Source organism: Camellia sinensis, chromosome 3, assembly GCF_055761805.1.
Source record: "Camellia sinensis isolate YWXY chromosome 3, ASM5576180v1, whole genome shotgun sequence".
NCBI lineage: Eukaryota > Viridiplantae > Streptophyta > Magnoliopsida > Ericales > Theaceae > Camellia > Camellia sinensis.
Genome location: NC_138963.1, coordinates 21,086,083 through 21,099,371, shown reverse-complemented (window position 1 = coordinate 21,099,371; position 13,289 = coordinate 21,086,083). Strand labels below are relative to the sequence as shown.

The 13,289-nt window shown below is 33.6% G+C and overlaps 2 long non-coding RNA genes across 3 annotated transcripts; both read right to left on the bottom strand.

The window, feature by feature from the left end:
* Positions 1-2,204: 2,204 nt before the first annotated feature.
* Positions 2,205-12,783, bottom strand: LOC114280640 (uncharacterized). Of its 2 annotated transcripts, XR_014363537.1 has the most exons (5): positions 12,225-12,783; positions 12,013-12,117; positions 11,587-11,653; positions 2,391-2,436; positions 2,205-2,247 (listed from the first exon to the last, which is right to left on the bottom strand). It is a non-coding gene; the product is annotated as an uncharacterized LOC114280640 (long non-coding RNA). The 2 variants fall into 2 exon arrangements; XR_014363538.1 differs by lacking the exons at positions 12,013-12,117; positions 12,225-12,783 and having other exon boundaries at positions 11,309-11,995.
* On the bottom strand, positions 4,077-10,570 carry LOC114293927 (uncharacterized). The gene is made up of 9 exons (XR_014363539.1): positions 9,861-10,570; positions 7,092-7,972; positions 6,773-6,976; positions 5,978-6,043; positions 5,314-5,360; positions 5,154-5,199; positions 4,818-4,867; positions 4,650-4,731; positions 4,077-4,454 (listed from the first exon to the last, which is right to left on the bottom strand). It is a non-coding gene; the product is annotated as an uncharacterized LOC114293927 (long non-coding RNA).
* Positions 12,784-13,289: the final 506 nt, after the last annotated feature.

Sequence of the window (13,289 nt, the reverse complement as noted above, 5' to 3'; positions counted from 1 at the left end):
TGTGTTTTTTTGATATTAGTGAATATTTTTAAAATTTTAAACATTTTTTTTACTTTTAGATTCATCTTACTTAGATGTATCTAAAAAGTAAAAAATTTATGAAAAAATATTTTAAAAAATTAACAAATACATAAAAATATAAAAAAATATGTTGAATTCTCGTATTTTTTTTATATTTTGGATATTTAGTGAATTTTTAAAAGGTTTTCTTCACAAATTTTTTACTTTTTAAATACATCTAAGTTATGTATGTCTAAAAATTTTAAAAATTGCTTAAAATATAAAAAAAAAAATCAGTAAAAATATAAATAAAAAAAAAACGAAAAATAAGAAAGTGAAATTTTTAAAAAAATGTTTTTTAAAAAGTGAAACCAAGCATTTTTGGGGTTTAAGTGGATGTTGCGAACAGGGGAGATGTATAAGGAGGGTGTATGCATTGTGGTATACAAAGTGAGTCTAGATGATTGGAGAGAAGGGCGAGTTTTTGTATCTTTGTTTATTACGACGTTGTTTTTGAATATTTTATTTACATTGATTTTTTTTTTTTTTTTATAATTTGAGTTTATAACCTTGAAATTGAAAATAACAATGAGGGGTTTAGTTTCAATTTTTTGAATTTAATATTTTAAAAATTGAGTTTTTTATTTTTTTTATTTTTAGTGAATATTTTTAAAATTTTAAATAATTTTTTTACTTTTTTAAATGTACCTTACATGTAAATCTCTTCCATTATAAAAAGGGTTTTTTATTAATAAATCCCATCTAGAGATGTTCTATCCCAATAAGTCAACAAAGAAAAATTATAACCTAATTAGTCCCATGTATTTATACTTTTATTCCATAAGGTCCTTTTTTCCTGATTTATATTTTTTATTGGACTATTATACCTTTTTGTCTATATGTTGATATATATTACATACAAAATAATATATATGTTTCTCTCTGTTTTTGTTGTGGTAGGATTTTGTTCCTATAAGAGAGAAGACGACGGCACATAGTTCGCGGTAATGTTTCATTGCGATACGGTTTCATTCCTGTAGAAGAGAAGATGACGACTCAGAGTTTATGCTCTGTTTTTTTTTTTTTTTTTTTGCCATAGTTATGATTTCAGCCAGAAATAAAAAGGAAGAGAAAAGGATTTGGATCAAAAAAACAGGGGTAATGGCTTACAAACTTGTTCAGTAGATTGACTAAAACCCACATTCAACTAAATTGAATCAAAGGGAAAGATGAGATGGATTTGAATACTTGTTCTTTGAAGGTGGGTTTAATTTGATTTGGATTGGTGGAATGGTGAAATTACATGGGTTGTTAATGATAGTGATATGATGAAGCTGAAGATGTGGGTGATAATTTTTTGTTTTCAGAGAGATTGAGTTTTTTTTTTTTTTTGGATTTATAGTTCTATTACTACCATTATTTTTGGTTTTTCTGTCAATCAATGTGAATGTTCACATTTCATATTATTTGGAAGTTTAAGAAATGAGTGTTAGAATTGTGAAGAATGAGGTTTTTGATACAGTAATGTAGCTTTCTTTATAAAGAGATGAGGAGTGTTTGGTTTGATTTGGATTGTTGTAATGGTGGAATTGTAAGAGGTGTTAATAATAGTGATAATGATGAAGATGGAGACGAAAATTATGAAGATACAGAGGAGGATTTGTGTGGTGGCACCTGAGATATTTTTATTTATTTTGGATGGTGATTTTTTCTTTATAATTCTCTGTTTCCTTAATTGGTTCTTTGATGGGATGATGATTTTTTTTGGCTTCAATATTTTGTAATTCTGTACCATGGCTTTACATTTTTTAATAATTTTTTGTATTGCTATATTTAAAAGTTTGTCTACTACTGAAATTACAGGCATTTAACATAAAATTAGCACAAATTAGAAAGGAAAAAAAAAAGAGGGCTATTACGGCGTTTCTAAGACGTCGCTAAATAGCATCCTAACGGTTGGATTTTTGGGGAAAAGGAGATACGACGGCGTTTTAAAAACGTCGTTAAATAGCATGGTGACGTCATGTGACATTGGGTAAACGCCGCCTACAGTCATACAGTGACGTTTCTAAAGCGTCGTAGAGTTATAGCGACGGCTGCGTCTTCGACGTTTGGTGCTAAACGTCACAAAAAGATTAAATGGCGTTTTTAAGACCTGTAGCGGCGTTTTTTAAACGCCTCTAAAACTTCAATTTCCAGCAGTGATTGTAAGCCAAATCACCTATCATGTGCAAGTTCATAAAACAACTGAAGAAAAAAAAAAATTGCAAAATCAAGTATCAGACCAAATCCAAAGCAATACGGAAGTTATGGCATGTTTAAGGCAGACAAATAAAATAACAAAAACAATGCAATTTTAAAAAATAAGAAAATAGAACTGAAAATAATACCTTCGATGTGTAGAAGGGGTTCAATTGTTCGTCTATCTGATGTTCCCTACTTTTCAATTGTTACATTGTTTAATACTCAAGCCTTCAATCAAGACATCTTTAAACATATGAAACAAAATTGTTCACAACATCTATCCACCTAGTTTATGAAATTAGACAAATTACAACTATTTTCAAATAAAATATACCGTATCAAATAATATGTGTCTTTTCCTGACCACCCATCTCCATGATTTAAATGCCCTCATGAACAGCAACAGCTTCAGTATATTCTGATAATAACAAACAACAATCAAAGTATCTGAACATATTAATATCAAAATATAACCCAAGAGTAAAAAACATGTGAATGCTTATCTTATGATAAATGTATCTTTGTGGTGTGACATGGGAGTCGTGTGTTACTTACGTTGTAATTCTTTTTTGTATGTGTATATGTGGGTCTGTGTGTTTTTGTGTGTGTGTGTGTGTGAGAGAGAGAGAAAGAGGACAGGGCAAAAAACATGCCCTGTATATGATTTGGGCAGGAGAGATATGCTCTGGATTTCAAATTTAAATTGACAAGAGCATCACTGCATCAGTATGTTTAAATAATCCATAAATGAAAGAAAAATACTACATGAGTTCATCAGAATTGAATAATTGAAGGTTATTACCATATATAGGAATGAAACAAATAACATCTTCCTAAATAATATACTTTCTCAGAGTTGAATAAGTCCCTCTGCAATTTAAAGCCAACAGTTTAAAAAATGGCAGGTCCATTTAAAGGCCACATGCAAAGCCATAGAAGCTTCAATAACATTGAGTCAAGTTTGAGTTGTGAAAAAAGGAAATTTAACCATAAGGAATACTTTTCAAAATAGGTAGTATGCAATGGTCCAGCTGCAATCTACAGCCTATAACAATAATTGGCTAAAGTGGAAAAGTAAAACAATGTTGTTGTAAGTCATTCATATTTCTGGTTATGATTTTTTTTTTTTTTTTTCAGAAGTTTTGCTCATACGATGGGAACAAAAATGTAATGAATATAGAGACATATCTTTCACCTTCATATAAGATGTTATGTAGAGGAATAACAACAAAAAATCGTGTCGTGTTCAGAAAATTGAATGACCATCAAGCAATTTCTCTACTGGAAAAGTATGTTGACACTGTTGGAAATTAGCCTTTTAGCGGCGTTTAAAAAACGCCGCTATAGGTATCAAAAACGTCGCCAATTCTTTTTGTGACGTTTAGTACCAAACGCCGACGACGTGGCCGTCGCTATAACTTTATGGCGTTTGGAAAACGTCGCTGTATTAGTATAGGCGGCGTTTTTAAAAACGCCGCCAAATGCCCTGCCCTGACAATATTGTGACGTCAGTATGATTTTAGCGACGTTTTTAAAACGCCTTCATAAGTTTTTTTAATTTTAAAAATTCCAACTGTTATAGTGGCATTTGAAAAACGCCGTCTTATCTTTCTTTTTTTTTTGGTTTGGAAATTGTGCTAATTTTATGTGATTGAACTAAAAGAACACCAATAATAAAACTAAATAACACTAATATAAAATAATAACTCCCATTCAAATAACAAATATAGTATTAATTCACTTTCCCATTCAATTTAATATAGCATTAATTTTTCCACAAAATAACATATCCAAAAATTGAATTCACAATTCTCAATCAAAAAATTACTACCTTATATACAAAGCCACAAAAGTTAAATCCAATTGAAACATAAAACCAATAAGTACCTTGAAAATGTCTTGGCTTCGAATTTTGGAAGATACATTACAGGGATTTAAAATTATTAGAGAAACTTACTAGAAAAGGCTTATGCCGATGACTATGAATGGCAATATATTAGCTAGAACAACCACAACTAGCTTAGTCCTAATTAATGAATTAGGAATCATTTAGATTATCTAAGGCAATGGCAAATCATTGGTATGCTTATATTAATGCTTCTCCTACGTAAAACATTTTCGGAAAGTGTAAAAAAAAGAATAAAGAACAGGAAATAAACTCGGCCGAAGTTCTGGGTTTTCTCCGCAGCATGCTTTTGATGAGGGCCTGACTGGAAAACAAAAATAGAGCAAGGATTAGATTAAGACACTAATTAAAGGCCACAATATACAAATAAGAACACAATTCCTCACGAGGAAAAATCTAAATTTTCATAGGCATCAAAAATATGCCAAGTTGCAACTTGCATTCATGATTGCATTATAACTTATATATGTATTTATGTGACATTTGTGTATACACTTACCCAAGGACCAAACGTCTGACTTAGAGCCATAAGGTATGTCAGCAAGAAGCTCAGGGCACATATAACTTGGAGTTCCTACAACCTGAGTTATGAAAAAGAAATCTTGAACAATAAAACTAATGCAAATGTTGAAACTTGAAAAATGAACCAGTTAACCACAAGACTTACAAAGGATGCAAGATCATCTGATGTCAACATCTTAGCAAGTCCAAAATCACCTGCAACAGGATTAATCAATGGCGATTCAGCAAAATACTGACACCTCTCAAGACTATTAAAGAAAGAAAACAATTGAACAAGCTATAAGCAATTGAACAAGCTATTTACACAGCTTCTATAAACAATTTAACATCAATGTATCAGTGAACAAAGAAATTGTGAGCTGATACAAACTGAAAACTGCAGAGGTGGGAGGTAGAATGCAGTACAATCTAGATTGCGACAACAGAAAAGAAAACGAAACAATATAAATGTGATGCTAAGATACTAGAAATATAAAACAACCTCATCGGAAAAAAGAACACCATTTGCTTTCTTTATAGCTTCTGCCCTGTAAAAGACAAAGTAGCAAAAAAGATGACATCATATAGATTGCATGTAAAGTTTCAGCCCAAGTAAATGGATTAAGCCAAGTATTGCAGTTTTAGCCAGAAAAGTCACTCACATGTCTCCTCCTTCACAATAACCAATAATGATGCATACATAGCAGCCCTGAGAGCCAAGACAATGAAATTGTGAATTGTAACATCCAAAAAATGACAGACCATATGCAACTATTCTGAAGTGAATAGAAAAATTATTAAGAGAGCACAACTAGCTTAATTAGCTTAAGAGAGCACAACTATTCTGAAGACAGCACAACTAGCTTAATTAGCTTAATGAGCTTAAGAGAGCACAACTATTCTGAAGTGAATAGAAAAATAAATAAAAGAAGAAAGTCACTGTAACAGTTTTAATTCATGACATTGCTTAATTAGCTTCTCAAAACTTTCATAATCTAGGTGAGCAGAGGAAAACACATGTTGGATTTAGAGAACTACACAAAATAATATATATATATATATATATGTATATAGAGAGAGAGAGAGAGAGAGAAGTATCCATAAATGATGGCATTTAATTAGTAAAGTTTCATAATGTTAAGACCAATGATCAACTGGGTTAAACAATGAAGCATATGAAAGCAATATCACCACAGGAAGGAAGGAACAAAAACAAATAGAATAGACATTCAGGTAGCCTATTAGACCATCAGAAAACAAAGGATGAAAGAAAATACCAATGTCAATTGAACAACATCAATAATACAAGATATAACATCTACTGACCTTCTCTACCCAAGAATCTTTATACTCCACAATAAACGGATTCCTCATTTTGGCAATAAGCTCCATCTACGTAGCGCAAGAAAAACGAGAATATTAGTCTGTACTCTACTCTAGTAATCTGACAATGTCCCAGATAAACACCACAGCAAAAGTTCAGCATGTAGCAAAACCAGCTAAAGTATAAATGTCTACATGCTAATTAATGATAAGTATGCGCAATTGTGTGCATAGCACTTAAATGCTCTTCATTTGACATTTGAAATTAATTGCAATTTCATAGAGTGTGAGAGAGATATGTTGCAATTCAATATGTTTCACAACAATTTGAGAGTTGTGTGTGTGAAAAAGAACTCTACTACAATCTTAACAGTGGCAAGAGAGACCGGCACGCCTTTGTTAGCAAAAACAGTGACAAAGAGAGGATTAAAAAGAAAAGTGGACCAAAATGATGAGTGTTTTTTGATTAAACAAAATGAACCTATAATTTCTAAAATCATAATGAAAAGTCTCATTTTAGTTCGAAATCATAATGAAGAGTGAGGAAGGGCATTGTTAGCTCACATACTTGTGACTTCAAACAAACAGGGCATCAAAGAAAATGATAGATCCAAAACCATGCATGGTGGCAAATGTTTGATTGATTATAATCATTATCAATTCAACACAGGAAGTCCCAAAATTTGTAATAAAATTCTAAGGAGCATTCAGAATTTTGGTAAGATCAATTCAATTGTAACTGGAACTAGATTCCAAATTTATTTGGCAGATGAATGCTGGAGAGACAAAAGTTCTAACCTTCCCAAGGTTGTCAATAGAAGGAGAGAAGCGGAGAGCATAATGAATGAGTTAATCAAAGTTCATGCAGTTCAGGGAAGCATGACATTCTGTTCCCAATCTCCCAGATACAGATTGATAAGATTGCAAATAGAAACAATTGGTGGAAATGGATCCCTTTAGTTAACCCGAAGTAATTGGGACAAAGACTTTTGTTGAGTTTAGCTGCATTCCAAAGTTGAAAATATATGTGCAAATAACATTTAAGAAAATGAATTAAGTTATGCATGACACACAATGTGAAATATATAATTACGTAACCAAAAATAACTAATCATACCATTCCAACCAAACGGAGCAGGCTCTTTTTAACCCCTATGGACTAGCATATATATGCCTTAGTCATATCCAAACCATTCGAATCCAAAAGCTTGCCAATTTTTTTCTTCCTCTCCTCAATCCATTTTTGTTTAGAAACACCCTTAGACTCTGGCGGAGCTTCCATTCTCTTCTTCTCTGCCACCATGGCAGTTTGATTGGCTTTTCTAGCCTCATTCTGCATGCAGAGAACCATAGACCTATATGGGATTAGGAAAATGATAATGAACAAAAGATCGCTTCATACTATGCTCATATATATAACAGAGGTTTTATGCTGAATGCAAATTCAGGTGTCATGTCCATAGGAACTGCCACTGCCACAGGAAGGAGGCCAAGATCAAGGAGTCGAAGGTTTTACATGGGAAGGAATTGGATTTCCACTCAGCTTCTTGTTGTCAATATCAATCATATATATGTTGCTCACTATTTGGTCCCAACAAAACTGCCAAATTGCCTCAGCTTCCGTCAAGGGAGAATATCAATTAATAAAACTATTCTGATATTACAGCAGAGAAGGAATGATAAAATAAATAAATAAATAAGGAAAAAAGAAGAAAAGATTAACAAGTAGTGCGGTTTTCATTCTTGGTAGAAGAATCAACATGGCTGTATAAAGAAACAATAGCCTCTCTTTCTTACAAAGGGATCCCATCCCAAGTCTCAGCCAAATCAAACTGTTGTCGTAGAAAAATTCTTAAATTTGAGAGCAGAGGACCCGCAGCAAAGAATATATATATCTGAAGATGCAACAAGTAACTTGTTTTTCTGGTTAAGCAGCGTCAAAGAATTATACAAACACAGCTTCTATTCTCATGTTTGTTGTTGGTGTCTCTTGTATCACTGTTGACAAAATGAAGCCAAAAGATAAAATCATAATTAGATTATAGCTGAAAAACAACCTTCTCAATGAGAATGAAAGTAATGTTCTTTCAATAGCAACAATTAATAAATTTTGACACGTTCTGAGACAGCCACTTTTCAAATGTGTCAATGGTAACTAGTTTCCTTCCTGATTGCCTTTTGGTTAAAGACGAAAAGGAAAATTGGAGATGCATTTTCCACAAGTCATGATTCAACCACATGGATTTATGACGGAGGTGAACCATGTACCAGGATCCTCAACTATTAGATATAGATTATATGATGGTTAATTAGATTCTTGTGAAAACCAGATCGGTGACTTTATCTGTGAAAAATTCATGAGATTGCTTCCCACTTGCTCTAAGAGAATTACAAAGGGATTTCATGGGTAGATGGCCAGAAATAAACTGGTCTGATTTCAATTATCTACGAAGGTGAGACAAAAAATACATACTATCAAACTATAGTATTCATGACAAATTCTGAGCTATACCAAGAAGCATGTCTGACTTCGCTGTATCAAGTTAAGTTCTCAGACAACAGGAAAGTGACGGAGAATCACTTCCAGGCCTTAAGTGTAATATCTTTATCGTTAAACCAAAAGTGAATATCAACTTAGGGAACTGTCTGATAAGGTAGGAGGGAGAGGAGGTGCTTTCTCACCACATCATTAGGGGTACATCCTATAGATATTGAACAGCTGCTTTTTATTGATTTGACAAAGAAGAAAAATAGGATATTATTTTTCTTTTTGATTAGGAAAAAGAATATATGGGAGTTCATGCATAGTTAATTTTGGTGGTTGGGCAAAATGGACTCTTGAGTCCTGATAATTTGTTAGCATAGTGAAGGTAAATATCTATACAATTGTTTATAACGATGGCCCCTGTTTCCTTTTCTAAAAACATTTATAGGGGTAGATCATTAGCTTCTCCTTTCTAAATGCAGCTGTTCAATATCTATAGGATGTACCCCTAATGATGTGTTTGGACACTCTACAAAGAAATTTGCTAACAGGCTTGGAAATTTCTATTCACCCAAAAAAGGCTTGGAGATTTCTACTAACAAACTTCACCACCATTATTCAATACCCTTGTCATGCTTCTTTCTTTCATCAGTCAAAATATTCTTCTTCAGCTGTAAATATTTTCTATTTTTGCTTCTTTTGTTTAGGACTAGTTTTGAAGAGATTCAAATTTCTAACTAATGCTCCAACAACCTCTATGGTAAAGTGTTTACTCAGTATTACTGCTAGAAGAACTCACTCCACTTGACCAATCATATTACCCCATTTTCAATTGCATAATTTCCATAAATAACTAATTAATTTGTTTTCTATGTATGGCTACCAAGCTATCTCAGATGTATTACAATTTCCCACTCAGTAATATCCAACACATGAAATCCGAGATTTCAAATTAAGCAAGCATCTTCACAGTAGGATTTCTATCCCACTTTGCCGGCATGTGTTTCTGCTGGGTTCTCTAGCATTTGACATTTACAAATTAGCTAGCTCTCTCTCTCTCTCTCTCTCTCTCTCTCTCTCTTGCAGGCAATGTGAGTTGTCTTATAATTTAATTCATTATCTTTCCTTTTTCCCAATTTCTGAATGTCAATTCTTATGTATCTTTCCTAATGAATCTTTCTTCTTCTTTTTCAATTTGCCTACATCCTACCTATATATTGCAACTGAAGACAGACAATTATAAGGTGAGATTAATTTATTGACTTAATCTAAAATCACTAACTCCAAGGGCATGAGTCACAATTAGTGCAGAAATAAATCCCAATTGACCAAAAGAAGAATAAATACAAAGAAACAGAAATGTCAGAAACCAAATTGAGAGAGAGAGAGAGACCACCTCACCTGGATTCAAATTCTTTGATCTCAACAAGTTCTTTCCCCATGTTGTCAATCCATTGTACTTCCTTCTTTTCAACCTCTTTGGGTTCGGCACACGGCTTCCTGATACAGCTTTTGAGAGGATTCTCAGCTTCTTGTTGTTGTTGTTGATTCCCATCTGATTCTGAACTGGCTTCCTTAACCTCAGTGGCCTCACCACCACCACCAGATAGATGACGAGAGGTGGTATCATGATGAGTAACAACAGACACAAGTGTTGAAGTAACATGTGGAAGTGGGGTGTTTTCCAATTTCAATGGCCCAGGAGGAGTGTACAGATGAGCAGCAGCAGAGGAGGGTTTGCAAAAGCAAATGAATGGAGGACAGTGGATATTGCACAACAATGGAGCTTCGAAACCGCTTCAATGGAGCTTCGAAATCGCGTCGATGGAGCTTCAATCTGAACCTTCGATGAAGCTTAGATCTGAAACTTCAATGGAGCTTCGAAATTGCTTCGATCTGAATCTTTGATGAAGCTTAGATCTGAAACTTCGATGGAGCTTCGAAATCTTCGATCTGAATCTTCGAAATCGCGTCGATGGAGCTTCGATCTAAATCTTCGATGAAGCTTAGATATGAACCTTCAGGAGCTTCGAAATCGCTTCGATCTGAATCTTCGATCTGAATCTTCGATGGAGTTTAGAGAGGGTTGAGAGAGAGAGATCTGTGCGTATGTATTGAGAGAGAGAGAGAGAGAAAGGGTCTGATTCAAAATAAGGTTTCACTTTCACAAAAGGAGGCGCGTGTGAGTACCTCATTTGGAGGCGTTTTCAAACGCCTCCCATTATAAAACGGCGTCGTTTCGTTTAAGAGAATATGCGGCGTTTATAAAACGCCGTTAAATATTAATAACAGTGACGTTTAAAAAAACGTCGTTAAAAAAACGCCACCAAATCTTCTTTTTCCTGTAGTGTGATCCCAAACCAAATATAAATAAATACATTATAAATTTGTTGAATATCATAATTCAAAGTGAGGCAAAAGTTAGAACATAAGAATGCTACTAAGGTGCCACATAACACAGTTTATGGTGGAAAATGGCATTAACAAAGCAAGGTAAAACACACAGGAATACATTTGCTTGCATTAACAGACGACAGAAGGACAAGCAAACATTTCCCAGTTCATTCAAAAAAAGGACGAATATGTTTTCCAAATGCCATAAAACAGAAGCTTGAAGCTGATGTCAGTTAAACCCCACAGTTCCACAACTGTCTTTTACCTTTTCGAATAACAAGCATACACGCATTAAAAAAATGTTTAATTTTTAATAGATCAAGCCTAAGAAACAAGCCAAAAGAAATTATAGGAACAAAGATGAACAACACCCAAAAATAAACGCAGAATGGAAGAATAAAGATAACAAAGAAAGAATAATGCATAAAAAGGCTAACAGATCAATATTAACCCACCTTATGGTTTCCCTTGGCCTCTAGAGTTCCATCTATAAAAATTACATGGACAACCCGGTCTGCCCTCTAGAGACTTCCAGTTCTAGAAAAAGTAAACTAAATAATGTGCATGTGTCTGCATGACTTATAAAGAAAAAGGTAATATCAAATATACATCTTTATGGATTTTTAAATGTATCACACACATCAACCAGTCAATTTACATTAGAGGATCAACTAAAAAAAAAAAGAAATCTATAAATTCTAAAATAACAATTAGCAACTAACCGTTGGATTACCTCATTGCAAAACCGATAGAAACCCATCCATTGGTCTATGTTTATGACCTTGTAATCAATTTGTGTCTGCATTCAAAGCAAAAACACTCAAATGAGATAAATAAATGGGATTTGCTCCTATCTTGTTCATGCCTATAAGGTCCTTCACGTCTCCACTCAAACTATGTTGCATCATTGTATGTGAGACTGCTAAATGAAACAGTTGAGGGATAAATTTCTGAATTTAACTAAAAAACTAGCAAACAGGAGCTAGCCCCATATGATATTCACTAATATGACAAATCCTAGAATCACAAATCCAAAATCAAGGAAACTCTCACCAATACTCAAAAAGAAATGAGGGTATATGCATTGGACAATTGTGGAAGCAAATATATAAAAACCTTCTGCATTATGGTGATCATGAGAAAACTACAACTACTCATCCTCAAGTACTCAACAAAGTAGTCGACTTGGGCACGGGATTGGGACCCTAGAACAAGATCAAGTAATTGGCAGATGCTCTCAATGTCAAATACTCCTGTTTTTCCTCTGAAAACCATATAAGAGGAAAAAAAAAAAAAAAACCTTGTAAGCAGCATAAAAGGAATAAATAAGGCTCTCCAAGATTAACTACAGGCTGCCATGGAGCACCATACCTGTTAAGCAGCATCGAAATGCATAAGAATAGAAATCCACAAAATTTGACGGCCTTTTGACCTTTAACGGAAGGAAGAAAAAAGAGAGAAATGGGAATTATCAGTATTTATTAATTCTCTTCCTATCTAAGGGAAGGCTACTAGATCAAATGTCAAAGAAATAGACAACTATGACTCACAAAACTATGAGCCAACATAAGTGGAAATTTATACATTTGGCTTACTAGGCAGAATCTTGATATCAAGTTTGTAATAAAATTCTCATCATTTAAATACAAAAGGATATGTGCATTGTATGATCATTTCCTTATACCATCTCCTTTAAACAAATATTCACTAATGTTTAACCTATTATTCACAATTCCCACGAGCATTATAGATATTCACTGCAAAATATAACTAACACATTATTAGTTTTGTCCCATAATTCTTTTATGAACATGCATCCATTTATTGAGGGAGGTTCATCAAGTACTCCCTAATTGTTTAAATGATCAAACGAGTAGCTTTAGAATCAAACAAACATTATCACCTGAGTTGAATCAAATTAGGTAGCGTTAGTAATATATTTTGTGGTTAGTAAATATGAACTATATATTTATATATATTATATAAATACATATAATATTTATATATTTATATATAACAGTTATATACATACATCCATCCATCCATCCATACATATATATTTATACATGTATCCTGTAGATTAAAAGTTTGTCATCCATAGTTATCCTGATCTATTTCATTTTAAGTGTCCAAGAGAGGAAGACCAACTTTCAGACGGCGCTGATGTTGCACAACCTGTTTAGCATGGGCCCTAACCTCATCTGGATTAATCTTGGATTGGGGGCGAACCAAAGCATATACAACTCATCAATCACTGAGAGAGAGAGAGAGAGAGAGAGAGAGAGACGATGGAGCGCACCTCAGCAGACGATGGTGCAGATGGTGGAGACCGATCTGAATCTCTAAATCTCTGCAATGAATCACTGAGATGAATCTCTCAATCACTCTGATAAGGGTTTAGAGAGGGTTAAGAGAGAGAAAGAGAAGCAGTGGAGC